This window comes from Pristiophorus japonicus, chromosome 26 (genome assembly GCF_044704955.1).
Source record: "Pristiophorus japonicus isolate sPriJap1 chromosome 26, sPriJap1.hap1, whole genome shotgun sequence".
NCBI classification, from domain to species: domain Eukaryota; kingdom Metazoa; phylum Chordata; class Chondrichthyes; family Pristiophoridae; genus Pristiophorus; species Pristiophorus japonicus.
Window position 1 is genome coordinate 15,780,255 of NC_092002.1, and position 14,695 is coordinate 15,794,949.

The 14,695-nt window shown below is 46.3% G+C and overlaps 1 long non-coding RNA gene across 1 annotated transcript in view; it reads left to right on the forward strand.

Moving 5' to 3' along the window:
* Positions 1-12,314, forward strand: part of LOC139239220 (uncharacterized) — a 58,032-nt gene extending 45,718 nt beyond the window's left edge. The window contains exon 3 of the long non-coding RNA XR_011588616.1: positions 12,111-12,314. This is a non-coding gene — a long non-coding RNA (uncharacterized lncRNA). The remainder of the gene's footprint in view (positions 1-12,110) is intronic.
* The last annotated feature ends 2,381 nt before the right edge of the window (positions 12,315-14,695 follow it).

Below are 14,695 nucleotides of genomic sequence, written 5' to 3' on the forward strand. Positions count from 1 at the left end.
TGGTGGGGAAATGGATGTGTGCAGCCATGAACACATGGATCACACCCGGAACCCACACAACCCTCACCACAACCTTCAACCGTCCACTACTGACCACTTCTCCATGTCATGGCAATAAGGACTTGGGGAAGACTTAGAAGGGAGTGTTGTTATGTATGTATGTCAATGTATGTTAATGTAACACTGCACCACTGAATGTACCTTCACCCTGTATACACCATACCTGTACCACCAGAGGGTGCTACTGCTGGAGACCTAAGGGTCACCTGTACACTGTAACCAAGTATAAAAGGGAGCTCACCTCTTGGTGTCCTCACTCTAGGAGCTGCAATAAACGGACTAAGGTCACTACAGTTCAAGTACTATATTTTACCTCGTGGAGTCGTTATTAGAGTGCTTGCATATACTACATAAAGTACCTGATGAAAAGAATGAAAAGAATTCTACCTGGCAATGTTGCATTTTAATTGAGGTTACCGAGTCCAGGCTAGAGGAATTGTGGTCCGGTGAGTGGGGAGAGTGGTGGGGAGTGTCCTCAGGGTTGGGGACCTAGAACGACAGCGACCTAGACTGTATTTTTGGAGCTTGGAGGAGAGCTCCAGCTGATCCCGGACCCACAAAAATAAATCAAAACGTACCTGCTGGGTTCCTCGTCGGCTGGTACTGTGTGGAGCATGTAGAGCACACGCTTCACCTGTACTGTGCAGTCGGCCGTAGGATCCCGTTTTGCATATTAAATTTGGCCACTGGACCTCCACGTCCCCGACCCTGCCGGGTTTCTCCTGCTATACCGTGGTCCCCCATATCCTCCCAGTCTTTCATTAATATCAGGGTCATAGACTTAAATAGAAATAGCATAAGTGGTACCTTTTATGAACCAGTAAGACTAAATCTACTAGGTAACTACTAAAATCCTCAAAAAATTTTATTACTATGTTATGCTATGTTAAATTGAATCCAGTTTTTTTAATTTCTAAATTAAGTTGCTGTGTTTTTGTGATGAATATTTTCAGTCAAGTTATCAGGTTTCATTACATGCAATCATGTTTAACTAATTTACTGGAATTCTTTGAGGATATAACGAGCATGGTGGATAGAGGTGTGCCGATGGATGTGGTGTATTTAGATTTTCATAAGGCATTCGATAAGGTGCCACACAAAAGGTTACTGCAGAAGATAGAGGTACGCGGAGTCAGAGGAAATGTATTAGCATGGATAGAGAATTGGCTGGCGATCAGAAAGCAGAGAGTCGGGATAAATGGGTCCTTTTCCGGTTGGAAATCGGTGGTTAGTGGTGTGCCACAGGAATCGGTGCTGGGACCACAACTGTTTACAATATACATAGATGACCTGGAAGAGGGGACAGATTGTAGTGTAACAAAATTTGCAGATGACACAAAGATTAGTGGGAAAGCGGGTTGTGTAGAGGACACAGAGAGGCTGCAAAGAGATTTGGATAGGTTAAGCGAATGGGCTAAGGTTTGGCAGATGGAATACAATGTCGGAAAGTGTGAGGTCATCCACCTTGGGAAAAAAAACAAAAAAAGGGAATACTATTTGAATGGGGAGAAATTACAACATGCTGCGTTGCAGAGGGACCTGGGGGTCCTTGTGCATGAAACTCAAAAAATTAGTTTGCAGGTGCAGCAGGTAATCAGGAAGGCGAATGGAATGTTGGCCTTCATTGTGAGAGGGATGGAGCACAAAAGCAGGGAGGTCCTTCTGCAACTGTATAGGGTATTGGTGAGGCCGCACCTGGAGTACTGCGTGCAGTTTTGGTCGCCTTACTTAAGGAAGGATATACTGGCTTTGGAGGGGGTACAGAGACGATTCACTAGGCTGATTCCGGAGATGAGGGGGTTACCTTATGATGATAGATTGAGTAGATTGGGTCTTTACTCATTGGAGTTCAGAAGGATGAGGGGTGATCTTATAGGAACATTTAAAATCATGAAAGAGATAGACAAGATAGAGGCAGAGAGGTTGTTTCCACTGGTCGGGGAGACTCGAACTAGGGGGCACAGCCTCAAAATACGGGAGAGCCAATTTAAAACCGAGTTGAGAAGGAATTTCTTCTCCCAGAGGGTTGTGAATCTGTGGAATTCTCTGCCCAAGGAAGCAGTTGAGGCTAGCTCATTGAATGTATTAAAGACAAACGTAGGTCCCCTGCAGTTAGAATCAGAGGAAGTCATAACGGGGAACAAAGAAATGGCAGACCAATCGAACAAGTACTTTGGTTCGGTATTCACTAAGGAGGACACAAACAACCTTCCGGATATAAAAGGGGTCAGAGGGTCTAGTAAGGAGGAGGAACTGAGGGAAATCTTTATTAGTCGGGAAATTGTGTTGGGGAAATTGACGGGATTGAAGGCCGATAAATCCTCAGGGCCTGATGGACTGCATCCCAGAGTACTTAAGGAGGTGGCCTTGGAAATAGCGGATGCATTGACAGTTATTTTCCAACATTCCATTGACTCTGGATCAGTTCCTATCGAGTGGAGGGTAGCCAATGTAACCCCACTTTTTAAAAAAGGAGGGAGAGAGAAAACAGGGAATTATAGACCGGTCAGCCTGACCTCAGTAGTGGGTAAAATGATGGAATCAATTATTAAGGATGTCATAGCAGCATATTTGGAAAAAGGTGACATGATAGGTCCAAGTCAGCATGGATTTGTGAAAGAGAAATCATGCTTGACAAATCTTCTGGAATTTTTTGAGGATGTTTCCAGTAAAGTGGACAAGGGAGAACCAGTTGATGTGGTATATTTGGACTTTCAGAAGGCTTTCGACAAGGTCCCACACAAGAGATTAATGTGCAAAGTTAAAGCACATGGGATTGGGGGTAGTGTGCTGACGTGGATTGAGAACTGGTTGTCAGACAGGAAGCAAAGAGTAAGAGTAAATGGGTACTTTTCAGAATGGCAGGCAGTGACTAGTGGGGTACCGCAAGGTTCTGTGCTGGGGCCCCAGCTGTTTACATTGTACATTAATAATTTAGATGAGGGGATTAAATGTAGTATCTCCAAATTTGCGGATGACACTAAGTTGGGTGGCAGTGTGAGCTGCGAGGAGGATGCTATGAGGCTGCAGAGTGACTTGGATAGGTTAGGTGAGTGGGCAAATTCATGGCAGATGAAGTATAATGTGGATAAATGTGAGGTTATCCACTTTGGTGGTAAAAACAGAGAGACAGACTATTATCTGAATGGTGACAGATTAGGAAAAGGGGAGGTGCAACGAGACCTGGGTGTCATGGTACATCAGTCATTGAAGGTTGGCATGCAGGTACAGCAGGCGGTTAAGAAAGCAATTGGCATGTTGGCCTTCATAGCGAGGGGATTTGAGTACAGGGGCAGGGAGGTGTTGCTACAGTTGTACAGGGCTTTGGTGAGGCCACACCTGGAGTATTGTGTACAGTTTTAGTCTCCTAACTTGAGGAAGGACATTCTTGCTATTGAGGGAGTGCAGCGAAGATTCACCAGACTGATTCCCGGGATGGTGGGACTGACTTATCAAGAAAGACTGGATCAACTGGGCTTGTATTCACTGGAGTTCAGAAGAATGAGAGGGGACCTCATAGAAATGTTTAAAATTCTGACGGGTTTAGACAGGTTAGATGCAGGAAGAATGTTCCCGATGTTGGGGAAGTCCAGAACCAGGGGTCACAGTCTAAGGATAAGGGGTAAGCCATTTAGGACCGAGATGAGGAGAAACTTCTTCACCCAGAGAGTGGTGAACCTGTGGAATTCTCGACCACAGAAAGTTGTTGAGGCCAATTCACTAAATATATTCAAAAGGGAGTTAGATGAAGTCCTTACTACTAGGGGGATCAAGGGGTATGGTGAAAAAGCAGGAAGGGGGTACTGAAGTTGCATGTTCAGCCATGAACTCAGTGAATGGTGGTGCAGGCTAGAAGGGCTGAATGGCCTACTCCTGCACCTATTTTCTATGTTTCTATGTAAGTCACAGATAGATAGATTTTTAACTAATAAGGGAATTAAGGGTTATGGGGAGCGGGCGGGTAAGTGGAGCTGAGTCCACGGCCAGATCAGCCATGATCTTGTTGAATGGCGGAGCAGGCTTGAGGGGCTAGATGGCCTACTCCTGTTCCTAATTCTTATGTTCTTATTATGTTCAATCAGTGAAATAAAAGGCTGGATTTTAATGTTCAGGAGTGCGTGGGGTTGTCACGTAACATATGTTAATCGCTCAATTAAAGCAATATTGACATAGATTTTTAACTTTAACTTTGGGTCCACGGGTTTCCCGAGCTGTCTGGAACAGTGAAAACAATACGAGTACACAGCAGCAGTTGAGGGAGCTAAAACGACGTCAGGGAAAAATGGCAATAAGTACTCAGGACTATCAACTGCTTTCTTAGCTGTCAGTGGAAAAGGATTTGCTCACAGTGCTTTACACATTTTGGAGGTTTCTTCAACACTTTGGACGTTTGGAGGTCTGATCTGCACTTTGGAGTTCTGATCTATCAGATCAGCATGGGTGACACTTATGCTGCCTTAGATTGAACGTCAGATGAGTACCAAGATGACCAGTAACAGCACCAGCGACGGCGGCAGCAGTAGCCTCCTGGTTACAGATTGTAGCTGCATAGGAGAGAGTGGGGTAGCTGAGAGATGCAACTCACAGGAGGCCATAACCGGCACATAGGGTCTTCAGGCAGAGGATAAGCTTCCTCGACATGTCTAAATACCAGTGTCTCAGGAGGGTCAGGGTGTCGCATGAGGTAAAGGGAGACATTTGTAGCCTGCTGGAACAAGTCCCGCTGACAGCTGGACCTTGATGGAGAAGGAGGAAGGCGAGAAGGAGGAAGGTGATGGGGGCAATGCACCACCAGCGTGGCATATTGCTGCCCAGGATGCTTTGATTATTGCTCGGTTCACTTAGGTTCCAACAGTGCACCTATCTCACAACCTCATGCAAAAGCCACTTTTGCAGTTCAACCCTCCACACCCCACCTCCCCCCCAGCCCCCCAATGCTACTAACATAAAACAGTCCTGCAAACAACCAAGCATCCCTTTCACATCCCCTATTGGTCATCGTTAATTCAGGTCTTCCCAGTCATCATCAAACAATTGAAAAGGCCGCTTGTAACCAGCAACTAAGAGTGAACAACACCGGAAAGTGGTGCAATATAATAATACAGTAAACTCTCGTTTACCCGGATTGTTTGGGGATTCGGCAACTCCGGGTAAACAAATTTTCCGATAGGGCGAGTTTACATAAATCGCAAAAAAAATTAAAAGCAAAAACAATCTCATTTACTTTAGGACGGCATTACTTACTTCTCTGCAGTCAGTATAGGTTGGACCACCCGTATTTACAGCCAATGATCCTCTCATTTTTGTTTAGTTGCCGAATGTCGCAATATTTTAAATTCCGTTACAGCGGGTTTTTTTATCCGGGTAAACGAGAGTTTACTGTATTATTATATTGCACCACTTTCCGGTGTTGTTCACTCTTGGTTGCTGGTTACAAGTGGTCTTTTCAGTTGGTTGAGTGAACAAATGAGACTTAACAGTACAAAATGTACATGCCCATGTGCATAGCCTTGCGCAACTACAAATCTTTACTCTTTTCCTATTACTTCTACGTGGTGCAATCCCTGTGGCTTCAACAAAGGTTGCTCACATCGCCGCTCTGACTGTTGAGTTGCTCCTGGCCAACATTTTCTGTGTTTTGGAGCCCATGAGAGTCCTGCCAAAGACTGTTGTACATGCACCTGTGCAGGGGCAATATAATAATACATTGGGACACGGGACGGCATATCAGGTATTAACTGAGGTGGGGGAGAACAGGTGAGAAGTGGAAGCGCTTCGAGCAGAGTCCCCACATCATCATCATCATCGGCGGTCCCTCGATCGAGGATGACTTGCTTCCACATGAGTTCACAAATGTTTCAATGAAGGACCCGATATTCCAATCCTGAACTCCAGTTGAGGGGATGGAAGGTGTCTGTGCGTGGATTTTTTTTAACATGTGGTGACCGTTGCACATCAGCCACCACACAGGCTTGACAGAGCTAGGCCTTTACCCATTGGCAATGGTTAACCAGGACTACTGGAGACTTGCTCTGCTGCACGGACCTGGTATGCACACATATCACAGTGTGGGCTCGGCCCGTACTGCCTCTGGACCCTCGGCTCTTCTGGGTCCCGTAACCTCATTTGCCACACCTACGCAATGATCTCTTGCTGCTCCTCTGATACAAACATACGCCACTCCTCCGCCACAAAACACTCGCCGCACTCCGCCACGATCTCCTTCCGCACCAAACATTCGCCGAACCTCCACCACGATCACTCACCGAATCTCAGCCACGATACCGCAACGCTCCTCTACCTCGATCATTCACCACACCTCAGGCACGACCTTCCCACTCCTCTGCTTTACCAGGGCCCTGCCAATGCTCCTGCCCACACTCCAAACAGCGACCTGGGTCCTGATGACGTCACCCAGTCGCCCACCTTGAAGCCGCTGCATACCTGGAGCAGCTCGTGCTCTTTTGTAGCCGACCCATGTAACTGTTCTCTCACAGGTCGGGGGCCCACCATGTTCCACGGCCCGCCGCTTCAGCTCTTTTATAGCCGACTTGTGGAACTGTTCTCTCACAGGTCGGTGGTGCGACAATATAGAATCATAGAACATAGACGGAGGCCATTCAGCCCATTGTGGTTGTGCCGGTTCTTTGAAAGAGCTATTCAATTAGTCCCATTCCGTTGCTCTTTCCCCATAGCCTTGTACATTTCTCCTCTTCAAGTACATATATAATTCCCTTTTGAAAGTTACTATTGAATCTGCTTCCACCATCTTTTCAGGCAGTGCACCCCAGATGCACTGTATCATAACTTGAAGTATATGAAGGCATTAATTGTGGAAGAACTGAGGCTAGACATTGTTGTCAGGAGAATAACTTTCCCAGCAAGTCAGATCAGAACAAAGATTTTTTGCCAAGTTTGGAACAGGCCTCTAACTTCTGAAATTAACAGTTAAATATTTGCTGAGAGGCAAGCTTATTAAGCAATATGGAGCTAAGGTGGATAAATAGAGTTCAGGTACAGATTAGACATGAACCTACTGAATGGCGGAGCAGGCCCGAGTGGCTGAACGGCCTACTCCTGATGCTATGCCTATGTCATGGCCTAATGGTGTGTTTTATGGCCGGGAGATTATCGCTTCAATCGAAACAATAAATCCAAAAAATAAAAGTTGTGCAAAGCAGTTGAAATCTAAACCGAACCTTTCTGGACAATAGTCAAAAAGGTAAATGTAATTTGGAGCTTTTTCCCCCCATACTTTCCACCCTTTTCCCCCTATTTTCTACTTTTTTTGTGTTATGTCAAAGATTTCCCTACAAATTTAAGATTACGCGTATTATTCGTTTCAGAAAAACACAGATAAAATCCTCCCCTTTATATTCCAGCTTCCTTGAGATAAAGGCCAACATTTCAATAGCCTTTTTGTCTATTTTCTGTTTCTGTGCACTAGCTTTTAGTGACCTTTTAGCTCGATACCCAAATCCCTTTGCTCCTCCACAGTTTCTAGTCTCTCCATTCCATTTTTATTTGTTGTAGTTTGAAGTATTTGACTAGCTCCATTGTAATAGCCAAGTGCGCCTTTGTGTTTTTATGTTCTTCATTATCAATCCACTGAAGTCATCCTAGTGTTCTATTTAATGCAAGCTTGTTTTGAAATCTCCAGCAAATGTTAAGGATCCATATTTAACTGTTAATTTCCCCGCAAACACGTCCCCTTTCGCCATCATCCCTCTCATGGCCCAGCTCCCCTTCCCTGCTACTACTGTGCTGGAGAACACTTTGCTGCAGATCAGTTGGGCACTAAAAGGCCAAGGCTAGGGTATATTTCATCCTATTTAAGGTGGCATACAGAGTGTGAAAGCCCTTGTTGAAAACCTGCATGCACTCTTTCGATTGCCACGTTTGATGCTCCATGCAGTTGGCTATGACCTGCGACAGCAACCTACTTATCCTTGAGGTGTACTCTCTGAAATTGTGGATGGCTTTGAAAGCCTGTCAATATATCGTTTGCGATACAGCATCTGCATCCAGCTGAGCAGAGTTTGGAGAGCCCTGCGCCCTCCATTGCAGACTCTCCACTGCTGTCCTTGATTCCACCATCTGCTCTTGCTCACTTGTGAAGTCTATCTCTCTAACTTGTCTCACCTAAGTGCAAGTATCTGAGCTGGTGCAGGGTTTTCATAAGCCCTGTGATGGTGTACCCTCAGAGAAATTGACCTCCTCTGAGGAGTGATCGACTGCAGCAACCTCAACCTGATGGACGTGTGCAGGCCCTGTGGGAGATAAAAGACATGCAAGTGTACTGTCAAGGTAAAAATGTTTGAAGTTATAAATACACTCATTTTTCACTCACTGTTGACATCAAGTCAACACAACTGAGTGTTGTATGCCATGTCCGATATTTAATTCTGTCACCTGTTAACTGGGAGGCCTCCATTTGCATATCTCCAACGGCCAGGCCTGCCGAGACTCCACTGATCTCCAGCATGTCCTCCTCTAGCAATTAGTTGCGAGATGTCTGGAGAACCACCTTGGTTCTCTGCCTCTCCCTGGTGTTCTGTGCTCTCTTCTCCTGCAAGAAGGGAAAGAAGAGACCTATGAGGGAGAGTAATGGCATGAGTTGAATGGATGGATGGATAGCATTTGTTGAGGGTGACTATGAGCGAGAGGCATGACATTCATAAGGATGAGGGTGAGTGTCAGTGGTGGATGGATAGATGGGGATGTGAGAAATTGGATGGACAGAGAGGAATGTGTGGACCTGCAAGGTAAGTTAGTGTGAGTGGTGATGTGCTAAAATAGGCTTGAGAAGGCAGAGTGAGGGGGTTGGGGGTGATACGCACATCAGGATGTAGGTGAATGTGCCATTGCTCTCATCTTTCCTTCCCTGCTTTGATCATTGAACTACTTCCTGTATTAGATCCAGGAGCATGGCACTACGCACATCCAGGGAGGTGTTGATGAAGCACGGCGCAGCCTATGACCGTCTACCTTCCATGGCTACACTTTCACTCTCGTTCTCAACTCCAACTGCTCCAACTGTTAGCAATGTCCCTTTAAATATTGGAGTTGAGTTTGCATCATGCGGGTTGTCATTACGCCCGCTGAGGCTATTCGGCTGGGAAACTCATAAATCAGATGTCAGTGAAGTGGCTGTGTTAAAAAGTTACTACCGACATGCTTCACATATTTCCAGGTTTGCCATGCATGCCACCGCTCTCAGTGGTGTCTGCGCATTAAAATCCAGCTCAAAGTTGTTATTGTTAATATCTTTGGGGTGTGCTCAGAGTTTGGGGAAGAATTGCCACTTTTTATAGTCCTGTTAGCTCCTCCGGGGGGCGCTAAAGGGCACACGGCAGTTTTCACCTGGGGTGGGGGGCTGGCGCTACCCGCTCCCAAGAAATTGCCCTGGTGGATTGGGAGACGCTGTCCCGGGTTAGCGCCCCGAGCCGGCGCGCAACTGGTGATGACATTATCGCCGTGCACGATGACCCCACACCGTCCTGCGCCGACCCCTTACCGCCCCACAGGGAAAATTGCACCGTAGGCCATGAGGCTTGTGCGTGCCAGTGTCGCACAATGGAGCGGATGTCCACCAGCGAGTCACTAAGCTGGTGGACATCCGCTCTCGGGCTGCTGTTTAAAGGGGTGATCTGCAGCACCGTCATTACCTGGGCTGCCATTGTTATTTGTCGGACGACTCTTGGGTCGTCCTGACCATGGTGTTCCTAGCGTAGACCTGGCCGCCATCGTGCAGCCCAGATTCCAAAGGGCCATGCAGAGTGCACAGTGGCTCTCCCCTTTAATAGAAAGGTGAGGGGTGTTGTAGTGCACTACCGCCCCAGCACTGCCCCCAAAGGAAGCTGAGTGCCAGAGACACCCTTCCTTTGAGGGGTGATAGGCCCAATTCTGCGTTGGTGGCGGGACTTCTGGGCCGGGTGCTAAAAGTTCCGGCCCCGGAAGGTTACCGCCCCAATTGAGGCACGGGGCGATTTCACCCTCAAAGGGATTTTTTGCTTTTGTTAAGTTGGTGAATGAACAGTGTCAGCTTTGGCTCAGTGGGTAGCACATTTGCCTCTGAGTCAGAAGGCTGTGGGTTCAAGTCCCACTCCAGAGACTTGAGCACATAAATCTAGGCTGACACTCCAGTGCAGTGTGAGGGAGTGCTACACTATCGGAGGTGCCGCCTTGGGATGAGATGTTAAACCGAGGCCCCGTCTACCCTCTAAGGTGCACGGAAAAGATCCCATGGCAGTATTTTGAAAAAATGCAGGGGAGTTATCCCTGGTGTCCTGACCAATATTTATACCTCAACCAACATAACAAAAACAGATTATCTGGTCATTATCACATTGCTCTTTGTGAGAGCTTGCTGTGCACAAATTGGCTGCTGTGTTTCCTACATTACAACAGTGACTAAAAATAGTACTTCATTGGCTGCAAAGCGCTTTGGAACATCTGGTGGTCATGAAAGGTGCTATATAAATGCAAGTCTTTTTATGTAGAACAATTCAAGATCCAAATTAGGCACCACAAACAAAACCCTCAAACAAATGTAGTCCTTTAACACAATGGAGTAATGTTGGTTAGTTTATAATTGGTAACCAAACTCATAAACATGAAAATATTTCCTGACCCTCTATTATTTATGAGATACATACGTGTTCAATTTGTTTTAATTATGTTTTTGCTCCAAATGAGCTGCCAATATTAACTTAAACTACTCATGCAGATTTTACTCTTAAGGCATACTGACATTAATAGAAGAGGATAAATTATTGTGATATCAATACTGTATATTTCTCAAACGTGATCACTGTGGAAACTTGTGAAAAATCGTGCAAAATCCATGAAAATGTTCTCATGTTCACGCACTCACACACACTCTTCTACTTAGGCGGCCCCTAGTATCGAGGATGACTTGCTTCCATGCCAAAAAGGGATGAGTTCACAGGTGTTTCAATGAAGGACCTACTATTCCAGGTCCCGAACTACATCCTGAAGGGTGGAAGATGTCTGTGCGGTGATTTTTTTAATGTGTGGTGGCCATTGCACACCAGAGCTAGGTCTTGGTCCAATGGCAAGGATTAATCAAGACGACTGGAGACCAACCCTGCTGCACGGACCTAGTACGCACACATATCGCAGTGTGGGCTGGCCCGTGCTGCCCCTGGGCCCATGCCTCTTCTGGGCCCCGAACTCATGCCTCTCTTGGGCCCCGATCACATCGCTCTGCAATCTCTCACCGATCCCTCGTCCCAACCTTGTCGCTCCTGCTGTACCTGCCCACACTCCAATCACTGACCTGGATTATGGTGACGTCCAATCCAGTCGCCCTCTTCACTGCCGTCGCCCTTCTGCACCAGCTCACACTGTGGCCCCGACCTGCTGCAGATGTTCCTTGCAGGTTAGGGGCCACATTGGCTGCCGGGCCGTTACGCTTGCTGCTCCTTTTAAGGCTCTAACCTGCTACAGATGTTCCTCGCAGGTGTGTGCGAGCCACGAAGCTGGCATTGACATCTGCTTGCGCCAGCCTCGTGGCCCATGGGGGAATTTCCCCTGCCGAGTGGTAAGGGGTTGATGGGGCGGTGAGTGGTCACTGCGCAGGACGATGATGTAATCGGCGGTTGTGTGGCAACGTGAGGCGCTACCTGCTAGGCGCGGCACTGCCATGGCAATTTCTGGGAGCTGGTAGCGCCTCCCCCACCTTGGGAGAAAAGGCTCTTTCGTCCCGTTGGCAACCCCCTGAGGCAAGAGGCAACGCTGCACCGGCTAACACCACCCGTTTGGTGGCGTCATCCAGCGTACAACGCCTCTTTGATGTCTCTGTCACGATATTTGTTTTGTACGGCTGCCGTACAAACAGGCGGCCATACAACCAGGAAAAAGTGGTCGTTGAAGAGCGGATCTCGGGCAGTATCACATAGAAAGGAAGGTAAGTTTTTCTCTTTATTTATTTCTGCATGTTTCAATAGTTTTAAGAGTGGAGAAGTGTGTGTGCGTGGATCACAGAAGTTTTAGTTCTTTCTTTTTTCTTCCCTTTTTCTTTCTAGCATGGCAGCAGCCTCTGGTCGGGAAATTCAGTAGGCCTCCTGAGCTGCCGCCGAGGAAGTGCCACCTTTGGGCGTAAAAACTGGAATTTAGGACTTTGAGGCTGTGCCTCACATCCGGCGCTAAAACCAGCACTCAGGCGGTGACACCATCTCAAAAACGGCCATAATGAATTTTGACTTCTCTCTCTCTCACACACACATACACACACACATTGACTGGTGCAGTCTTTGTTGCTTTGTACCAATTTGATTGCTCCATGGAAATCATGTGAGCCATGTCTGCATTCGTCTTCCAGCAATTAGATTGATTTCTGTGAATCAAGTGAGGAATACCGTCAATTAATCTTTATGATAATGCTGATTGGTCACTGGGAACCTTATGTTCTCATAACTCCATTTAGCTGCCTACAGCATGCACAAATCTGTCAGATCAGCAGCTATTAATAAATACTGACCTGTTTTATGAACATATGAAAAATGACAGACAGGAAAAGACCTACTAGTCCATTCAGCATGTCCCATATTGTTGATACGTACACTCCCCATCCCACCCTGTGGCAGCTCATTCTATTACATTTACTTTGTATCTTTTTATTTTTTATTATTTTTTTCAGCACTGCCTTTTTAAAGAACTGATGGTTTAGGTGCTTTAGGGTTGAAGTTCAACCTATTGCTATTTTTAATATCTAAATTTATCTTCCACTTGTTTTCACACTCTTTTAAAGACATAATCACTCATTCAATTTTAACTAGTTCCATTTTTTTCACAACCTATTGAAAATAGATCTGTTTCCTTTCCCTTGTGGCATTTCTTAGTTTTCTGAATAAAGGCACACTCAGTCTGAAAGTTGTGAATTCATTAAATGCAGATTATTTGTCCCTAGACTCATACTAATGTATACAGTGTACTGCAGTGAGACAGAGATAGATTTAACTTAAGAACATAAGAATTAGGAGCAGGAGTAAGCTATTTGGTCCATCTAGCCACCATTTCTCCACTATTTAACAAGATCAGGGCTAATCTTCTACTCCACCAAATTCCTAATATTGCTAAATTTCTATCTTCCATTCTGTTTGCGACCCACTCCGATTACGATTTACCCAGTTCTGTGCTTAACCTCGGTGATGGGAAAGCTGTTAGAAATAACAATCAAGGAGAAAATTAAAAGCCACTTGAACAAGCATGGACTAATAAAGGAGAGTTAGCACAGATTTGTTAACGGTAAATAGTGTTTGACTAACTTGATTGGGTTTTTTGATGAGGTAACAGAGAGGGTGGATGAGGGCAGTGTAGTTGATGTGTATATGGACCTTCAAATGGCGTTGATAAAGTACTACATACTAGGCTTGATGGCAAAATTGAAGCCTACGGGATAAAGGGGACAGTGGTAGCATGGTTACAAAATTGGCTAAGGGAAAGAAAATAGAGAGTTGTGGTTAATGGCTGTTTTTCGAACTGGAGAGAGGTATATAGTGGCATTCCCCAAAGTTCAGTACTAGGATCACTGCTATTTTTGATATACATTATTGAATTGGAATTGGGATTCAGGGCACAATTTGAAATCTTACGATGACACGAAACTTGGAAGTGTAGTGAACAGTGAGGAAGACAGTAATAGACTTCAAGAAGATATAGGGGCCGAAATTGGTGAAGGCTCCCGCCCAAGTACCGTCCAAAGGACCGCCGATGGCCGCCGAGGTACCTGACGGTACTTTGGGCGGGGTTTTCATTGAAAAGGTCCTTTAAAGGTCGGCGGGCGGCAAAAGAGGGACTTACGCTGCCAATCTGGGCGGCAGCCGGCGGGAGCTCCCAATCTTGGCTGCAAAGGTGCTTGCCGCCCAAGTACCACCGAGGATGGAGTCGGGCTCATGGAGGGTCGAAGACCTGAAAAGGAAAAGCGTCAAAAGAAAACTATCGGAAGACCTTCAGGGGACCCCATCCAGGTAAGTCCCTGTAAAGAAAAAAATTATAAAATGTTTACTCACCTTCTTTTCAGATCTTCATACTCACCGCCAGGAACAGACCAGCCTCCAGCCAGCGGTCCATCCTCGTTCATGCTCCGATTCCCGCCCGCATTAATATGGCATCTCGGCGGGTGGGAGTCCACTTGCGTCACTCGGCCATCTGCTGATGTCAGTGGGTGGTTCCTGGCGGCTCTCCCCAAGCCCGCTCCAGCCCAAATCGAAAGTGGCACTGGCTGCAACTTGAGGAGGAATGTCGGCGGCAGTCTGCAGCAGTGGACGGTAATGTAAGAGGTGGTTTGCAGGGGGTCAGCTTTCCCTTCTGACCTTATATGAGCGGTTCCGAATCGCTCCCACATCCTTGGTTCTAGACACTGGAATTATGAAGGGACTGTGACAGACTTGGACAGACAATCGGTTTCAAGGTAGGAAGCAGGTATGGCTTTATTGTGTTTAAAAAGAAGTAAAAGGCACATCTTTAATAACACACACAGACCAATACACACTGAGGGGTACAACACATTGAATAAAGTGTCAAATTACAGCCTGTGGGCAAAGAATACAGCTTAAACTCTAAATGGGGTAAAGAGGAGAATGCAGATACATTTACACAAGTTATCCCA